Source organism: Ixodes scapularis, unplaced genomic scaffold (assembly GCF_016920785.2).
Source record: "Ixodes scapularis isolate PalLabHiFi unplaced genomic scaffold, ASM1692078v2 PGA_scaffold5__190_contigs__length_132052651, whole genome shotgun sequence".
Lineage (NCBI taxonomy): Eukaryota > Metazoa > Arthropoda > Arachnida > Ixodida > Ixodidae > Ixodes > Ixodes scapularis.
This window is the reverse complement of record NW_024609880.1, coordinates 30,731,328-30,739,129: the sequence shown is the minus strand read 5'-3', so window position 1 is coordinate 30,739,129 and position 7,802 is coordinate 30,731,328. Positions and strand designations below refer to the sequence as shown.

General features: G+C 49.2%; 1 protein-coding gene across 1 annotated transcript in view; it reads left to right on the top strand.

Moving 5' to 3' along the window:
* The first annotated feature begins 5,154 nt into the window (after nt 1-5,154).
* Nucleotides 5,155-7,802, top strand: part of LOC8034743 (integrin beta-PS) — a 145,195-nt gene continuing 142,547 nt past the window's right edge. The window contains exon 1 of the mRNA XM_029977297.3: nt 5,155-5,482. The gene's annotated coding sequence lies outside the window, so the exon portion shown is untranslated. The remainder of the gene's footprint in view (nt 5,483-7,802) is intronic.

Here is a 7,802-nt window from a genome sequence, read left to right as displayed (position 1 = left end):
GACGCTTTCTGTCGTTATTCGTGCACCCTATGACTGAGCAATGGTGTCCTGATGACCGGGGAACCGTTGCCATCGAAGCCCGTTACTCTAATTAAGTTTGCGAGTTCAAAACAGAAAAGAAAGCGCGAACGAAGTTGGGGCACAGCAGACACCCAACACCGGCCAAGCCTCTCATCCGGGGCTTTCACTCTTCCTACACAATCAGAAAGGGGGAAAGCGCCGGTAGCCCTTTCCCCTTTTCTCTCTCGCCCTCTTTCAGTAAAACGGTCTATATAGTCACCGACCAGTCCTTACGAAATGTAGCCGTAACAGTAGTTTGACAGATGACTTGGGGTTATTGAGCGTGCATCACGAGAGTACACCGGTACGACGCTCACCGTATTAGGGGCTTTTAGCAAACAATTACCGTGTTCCGCGTATCGCACGATCGGAACCTTCGAATCATGCTTTTAAGCGCGCGCCCAAGTGCGCGCTTAAAAGCACGCTTCAAAGCCTCAGATAGTGCGGTGCGCGCAACACGGTAACGGTTTGCTAAAAGCTCCTACTGAAACAAGCAGAGACGGGGACACGCAGTACCGGTTACTGAACGATTGGACACGAGCGCTGCGCTCCACGCAGTGAATGTGACCGTAAAATGTTTGAAACTTGGTAGAATTACGGATTACGTGGCGCAAGATGTCCAACCAAACTTTTCTGCAAGGCCCATACGAATCCCGTGCTTCCTGTTGATCGAGCCGAGATGAACGCCATGTGTCAGGAACGCGGACTCAACCTAGAAACCTGCTTCCGCAGCACAAACGGATGCGCAAAATCATCATCTTTGAAGATTTGAAATCTGTGCCCATAGCCCTTATTGTGCTTAAAGCTAAGACACAACAGATGCTTTTTTACCTGTTCACAGCAAAAGTCGTGACGATTGAATCCTGGGCCAATAATATACATGTATATACCTGCCTAAAGTGATCTCTGATGTCCTTACATTTTCTGTCTTTCTAAAAGAAAGAAAACAGTATGTTGGCACCGTCCCATAGAAAGTAGTGATGCAGTTTACTGCACCGGTCTTCAGGAACGCTCGTCTAGAAAGTTCAGGAAGATTCTCAGTTCTAAACAAGTAGCCGCGATAACAGTCCCTTTTCTAAATGTCCATCAAACAAACATCAGCGGTCGCCATTTTTTTTTTTTTTTTTTTTTTACCCGAAGCGTGTGATTAGATTCCGAAGCCTCGCCGAACGCGGACGCGCAGCACTCGTTTTCGATACCAGCTGAGCCGAGTTCATACCGAACGATGACGCCACCCTCGTGTCCAATACATGCTCAGAGTACGCGCATTATCCGAACCCGCCCCAACAATGGTTCGGATAATTGGCGCAGCAGCTAGTAGATGGCGCGCACTTTCGAAAAAAAGATCTACCCTATTTCCGAGAACGGAATATTCTAAAAGAGCAATATGGTTAGTAAAATAAAGAACTGGGCCGGTGGGGTTTGGAACACTCTGCGTCCGCGTGTCTGCTGCGTGCTCTACTAACTCAACCCTCCGTGTAACTTAAATGTATAGGTCTTGACACTTTCATTCAATTTATTTTTAGTTGTTTGTTCCATCCTACCTTCACGACCTTGTTGCTGGTAAGAGTTTCGCTCGTTTGTCGCTTCTCTTTTTTTCTTCTTTCTTTTAGTATGAGGACCGTTGGAGGCCGGCGGAAACTGTGGATGCGGCAACTTTTGGGGCTTCGCTGCTGGCAGCCTGCGGAACGCCGCCATGGCTTCCCTGCCTCTCGTCTTCTCGCAGCGCGAGGCCGCGGGGCTGACTGGATAGTCCTCTACGCTGGAAGCACAAAAGAAGGAAGTACGAAGAATGCAATGTACGTGTAATAGGTACAAGACACGAGTCCTGCAGCCGCACACCTGGCGAGGAACGACCGCTTGGACCAGCACCTCTTATACTCGTTTTCACCACAAAAATCGTCTAACGAAAAAAAAAAAAAAAAAAAAAGGAGTCCGGCTTTTTTTCGGAACGTTGCTAATTCGCTCCTTCGTGCGTTGAATTAAGGTATATATGTTTGATTAGCTTAGCTTTATGCCATTTTTTTAGACGTACACATCTCAAACGCCAAAAGCATCGTTTCTTCCTTCAACAATCAAATATTGTAGGAACTTCTTCGCGTAGCGCATGAATAATGCGCAAAAAGTCACTTTTTTGTTTTAGGTGTGACAACAAGTATCGCTAGTGTTACCTGCACCGATGTACGACGTCTCTTTGTCGGGATCGATACGTTCGCGAGTGCAATAATAAACAGCGCATATTTTTTACGATGCGGTGTCTGTGTCCTTGTGAATGTCATCGCGCATGGTCTGTTTGGGGCTGTAGTTAGTGGCAGTATAACAACGCAGCTTAGATCACATGGTCTCGAATCTTTTCTTCATGCTCGAGGAAAGTTTTTCCTAGGGACAAATATACCTTTCCAGAAACTTTGTGCCACGAGCGTATGCTTTACGTACTGTGACCTTCAGAACTACGGCACCGTGGGCACGTGAAGTTATCCAAGAAACAAAGATGAAGTTGAAGTCGGTTTAACAGTTCGTGATTTCAGAACGCAGAGAGGGCAGATTGAAAGCAGAACAGTATGTTTTAGATCTTCTTTTCCGTTCCCTTTACTCTTTTGTGCAGATTAGGGCCCCTGAGCTCTTAAGAAAGAATTAATCGTTTTCGAGCCGGCACGAGCGTACATCCGAGGAGCTCCACAATTCCCTTCGCTGCAAGGTCTCCTGCGATTTTGCGGAAAGGTCTTTTGAAGCACCGGTGGCGCGCTGCGAACGTTAGGAGCCAACCGATTGGATCGCTCGGAGAAACTAAACGAACGGACGTAAGCCCGTCGAAAGGATGGACGATTGGAGATGCCATCTACACTTGTGACCTAAGGGTAATATAATTTGAGATAATTGGAATTCCATATAAAAAAAAAAACGCTAAATCTACAAAAAGAAAATACTTTTTTTTTCAGACGTTTTTATATTGTAGTTTTTTTAATAATATTTTATTACTCCTACATGGATGGGAGCCGCTCGTGGGGACTTAAATTGGGCTTAAAACTTCCGAAGTTTTAAGTTAGAATTTTATCTTAATAGACGTTTGCAAGCACGGCATCTACCTGCCGCCAAGCCTTTGCTCGTGCGTGCATATACGTGCAATTGCAAGCTTCCCAGAGCTACGTTCAGGCCGTGGTGGTTCAGGCGCATGCTGCACAGGCTTACACGCATGGGGCATCAGGGAGGCGCCATGCTTCGGTATAAAAACGGCAGGGGGGTCTTCCGGTTGTTCCGCTCTTAGCGCGAGCTTCCAGCCTCCAATAACACGCCGGCATCTCGCGAGCTTTGAGGGTGCACGCGCATTCAAAGCATGGCCGAAGGTAACGAGTGCGCGTCCGAGAAGCTGGGCATGCGATAGAGGCACCCAGGAATCTGTTTGCAGACTGTCTTTTGTATGATGTACAAATAGTGAGACCCTTGCTCACAATCACCGATATGAGGACGGAGAATGGCTGGGTCACCCAGCCATTCTCCGTCCCCAGCCATTCTCCGTCCTGATATCGGTGATTGTGAGCAAGGGTCCCACTATTTGTACATCATACAAAAGACAGTCTGCAAACAGATTCGATCGCAAGTCACCGCCATATCCGTGCTTCGAATGCCGCGTGGCAATGAGTTCGAGGAAAAAACTTGGCACGCGGCATTCGTACCACAGATATTGCTGCGACTGGTGTTTGCAGACTGTCTTTTGTATGGTGTATGAGCAGTGTGACTCTGGCTTTAGGGTTTCATTAAAAAAAAAAATGTTAAGAAAATGAGAGGAGCGCTAAAGTTTAACACGAAATGTCCCCGCCATATCTGGCCAAAACGCCGAATTCGCACAGAGTTATTCCCCAATTTAATTTCCCCTCAAAATATAGAGGCTGTGGTAATTTGGGGGGCTGTGATATGAAACTAATCCGGTGGACGCAATAATCCCTTTCCGAAATTGAGTGCCAACTGGTGACTCAAATGGCAGTTTAACTTTTACCGTACTAATGGCGGCGATGAACCTGAGATCTCCAGTATTTTATGGGACAATGTTAGTTTCGCAAGTCAACGGTAAACGAAAATGTGCGCTTCGCTGTTCAGTTTTTTTGTTTTTTGTTTTCAATCTCTTTTAGTTTCGATGGCGAAAAAGATGCGACCAGTCACAACGAAGGGCCAACCCACATAGACGCCTTGATAAAGTTCTATACATCAGAGGGCTTGGAAGCCGAGTGTGTGCTCTAACAGATTGACTGGGACCGAGTTAGAAATGAACGCTTACGCAGCTCTCGGATCGAATTCCTGCTTCTCGTCGCGCTAACCTCTAAAACGCATAGGCCTCGAATCATCTGCTTAAGACCATCTTCAACTTCTTCTTTCATCACTAAACAGGTGGCCGCCATTAGTATAGCACACTATAGCACATATGCCATTTCTCAGATGATGATAGTAATCAAAGTGGCCAGACTGAATTCCGGAAAGGGTCTATTGATAGCGAGGCGAGCCAACAAACGTTTTGCCAAATTACGCAATCATCAAGGGGAATGCTGGGAAAGTAGGTACACGCGCTGCACACGCTCGCCTTATCCTTATGACACGGTCCGCAGATACAGTATGAGACATGTTTCTTCCTTACATGATGACCATTTCACATTGTTCATACAGAAGTGACCTCCTAACATGTTCGAAGCGCGAAGCATGTACGAAGGAAACATGATTCGAAGATACTGGATGTGCGTGTCCGCAAATAATTCTTTCGTCACGTCCGCAGACCGTGTCTGTTGTACGATGTACGACCATTGGCACTGACGGCCTTGGGCGGCCGGAGGTGTCCGCCATTAAATTGCAAACGCTCTCAATTTCTCCGAGTTGGTCCCTCTCTTACATCAAGGGACTCTAAAACCCCTCACCTGCGCAGCGCGACCGAAAATTGCGGTTGGTGCAGTTCAACAGGCAGAGTTGAATGGGCGTACGCCAGGCGGCGACACAATTCCACGGACTTCGCCGCTTTCCCTTCCTCTGCTTTCCCACGCGAACTACCTGCCTCGATGGCTGTGCGGCCGACAGGTGCGACTAGTACGTACAACAACTCGAGGGAGAGCCGTCTCCATCGTCATCATCATCATCATCAAGCGCTTGCCGGCGCGCGGTGTGGCGGCGGCGCGGCCGATCAAACGGTGCGGACTTTGGACACTGCTTTTCCGCCGGCACGCCGGGCACCGCGCTGCCGCAGCCGCTGTCGAGGCGACGATAGGCATGATAGCGCGACTGTTTCTCGCGCCGTGTGGCTGCTCGGAACCGTTCATCGCTGGATAGGCGCCGCATGCACGGGATACGTCGTCGATCTGGTCTCTGGGGAAAGTGCCGGTGGATTTGGCGACTCACTCGAGTCTCGAACCTGCGCTGATCGTGTGAGACCTATACCAACTTGGTGAGTTGGACTCGACGTTTGATTGTGTTCTTTTTTATTATTATTATTGGTGACAGAAAACTACGAGAACATAGAGATAAGCCAAGGAGTACCCTCGACGGGCTACTCTGCTGCGGAATGGGGGAAATATATAAAAGATTGTCAGCGAAGGAAGAGGAGAGGGAAGCAGGACGGAGGCTTCGGCGCAAACTTCCACATTCATTGCAACATGCGACGTCTCATACACACTTTAGACAGTGTATGCAGTCTGTTTTGTATGATATGTACTGGCAGTGCGACCGCGGCTTCAGTGCACAGTGACAGCCAGGGAGAATTCGTGGTTACAAAAGTGTCACACTCGCAGTCATGTCACATTCATGATCACAACAAGGCACAGTCGCGGACATATTCACGGTCACAAATAGTCACGAGGCACTTCCAGTCTCCTTTCTACCTCGGTGTTAATCGAGGCGTTCCTGCCCTAAATTAATCGAGGTAAACCTTAATTCTGGAACAATCATTGTCAGCTTAAGCTACTCCAAACATTTCTCCAAGTTCGAGTTTGACACTTTGCGCGAACTAGCTTTATTTTGATCAGTTTTGTAACGAGAAAATATTCCTTTTCAATCGTATCCTCGCAGCCTTCGGAGCAAGCTCGTCATAAACGGCGGGACGCACCCTCCAGTCCACTGCTATCAGTAGGCGCTCACACGGCGTTTGCTCCACTCCGAAAGGAGGATAAAAAAAAAGAAAAAAAAGGACCACTGCGTGCGATATCGTTATTTCGCCTCGTTCTCGCGACTCTGAGCATCTTCAGTGTGGGGCTATCCTCCTCGTATTTAGGGCCGAACCTTAACCACGTCCCTGCGTGATGACTCCACCACGCACGGTTTCGGCGCTCCGCATCGGGTGTTGCAGACCGTCGTGATATGACTATGATTGGAAAGGAAGCGGCGGTCACACTGCTCAAACATCATACAAAACATTGCCTCCAAACACGAGTCACCGCAACATCCGTGGTTCCAGTGCCGGCTGTCAAGTTTCTCTTTGAACTCAATGCCACGCGGCATTCGAAGCACGGGTCTCGCGGGGACCCGTATTCGAATCCGCATGCTGACTCTCTTTTGTATGGATGAATAAGCAGTGTGACTCCGGCTTAGGAGATGTAGCGGAACGCTGTCCACAATTTGTGAGGTTGCCAGTCGGTTCCATTTCAAGCTGTCGAGAGCCATGAGGATCACATCGTTTGGAATTCACTGTCCTCTTGTTTCTTTCCTGAGGCTGTGCCACCTTATGGGCCAATACAGTCACTGTGATTGAGCAGGAAGCGCAGAGACTCTAGTTCGGATGCCTTCGGCATGCGTCCGGTGCCTTCCGTTGTGCTTCTTGCCCTTCGTACCCCGTCGATCACTAACTATTCCGTCCAGTCCGACCTAAAGCCGCGACACACTGATAATACGCCGTACAAAAGTCAGTATGCAGACACCGTCTGAAACGTGTTTCTTCCTGTCACATCACATTGATCACACAGAAACTGTGTGTAGATATTTTCAAAACATGTACAGTATGCACGAAGCACACATTTTTCGAACATACTTGAGGGGTGTCCGCAGCGACGCCGTGCCTATTGCATATGACGTATGGGCAGTGCGACTTCGATTTTGGCTGTCGTGGTCGTTCTCGTCAGCCGCCAGCGACCTCTTCGATAGGATCGTCTGACCGACGTGCGAGCGCGTGCGGCGGCGCCCCAGCTGCGTCCGTCCTGCGCTTGGCCACGCGGACTGCCGCGCGTGTCTCGTCCGTGGCTGTGTCGGAGACACGCCGTTTGTGAAGCCGCGGGACAAACGTGGTTTTTTTTCCGCCGATTCTCGTAACCCGGAAAACAATGAGACGGGGTGGGGTCCGAGATGCCGTTGTGCTTCGGGTGTAGTACGAACGTGTGTGAAAGATGGTGCCGCGCTCAGGAGTGTGTAGAGCGTTCGCGCTGAACCCTCTCATGCATCGCGTCCACATGTGAGGACATGTGTTTTGTACATTAGAGCAAAACAATATCGTACCATTCTTTCTGGCGTGATGTCCTGAAGTGTGGAAAGACACAGCTTTTCGATGAGGCCGATAGATGGCAGGACTTGCCGGTTGTCACTCAGATGGTATACACGTTTGCAAGTCCGGTCTCAGGGCGCCGCCATCTTCCTCAGTGGGGTGCGCTCTCGGGAGCGGCCATAATCCGATTACGACGCCTTAGCAAGGCTTCGTAATCGGATTATGACTGATCCAAGCGCACCCCAGACAGGCAAGATGGCAGCGCCCTGAAGCCGGACTTGCAAACGTGTATACTACT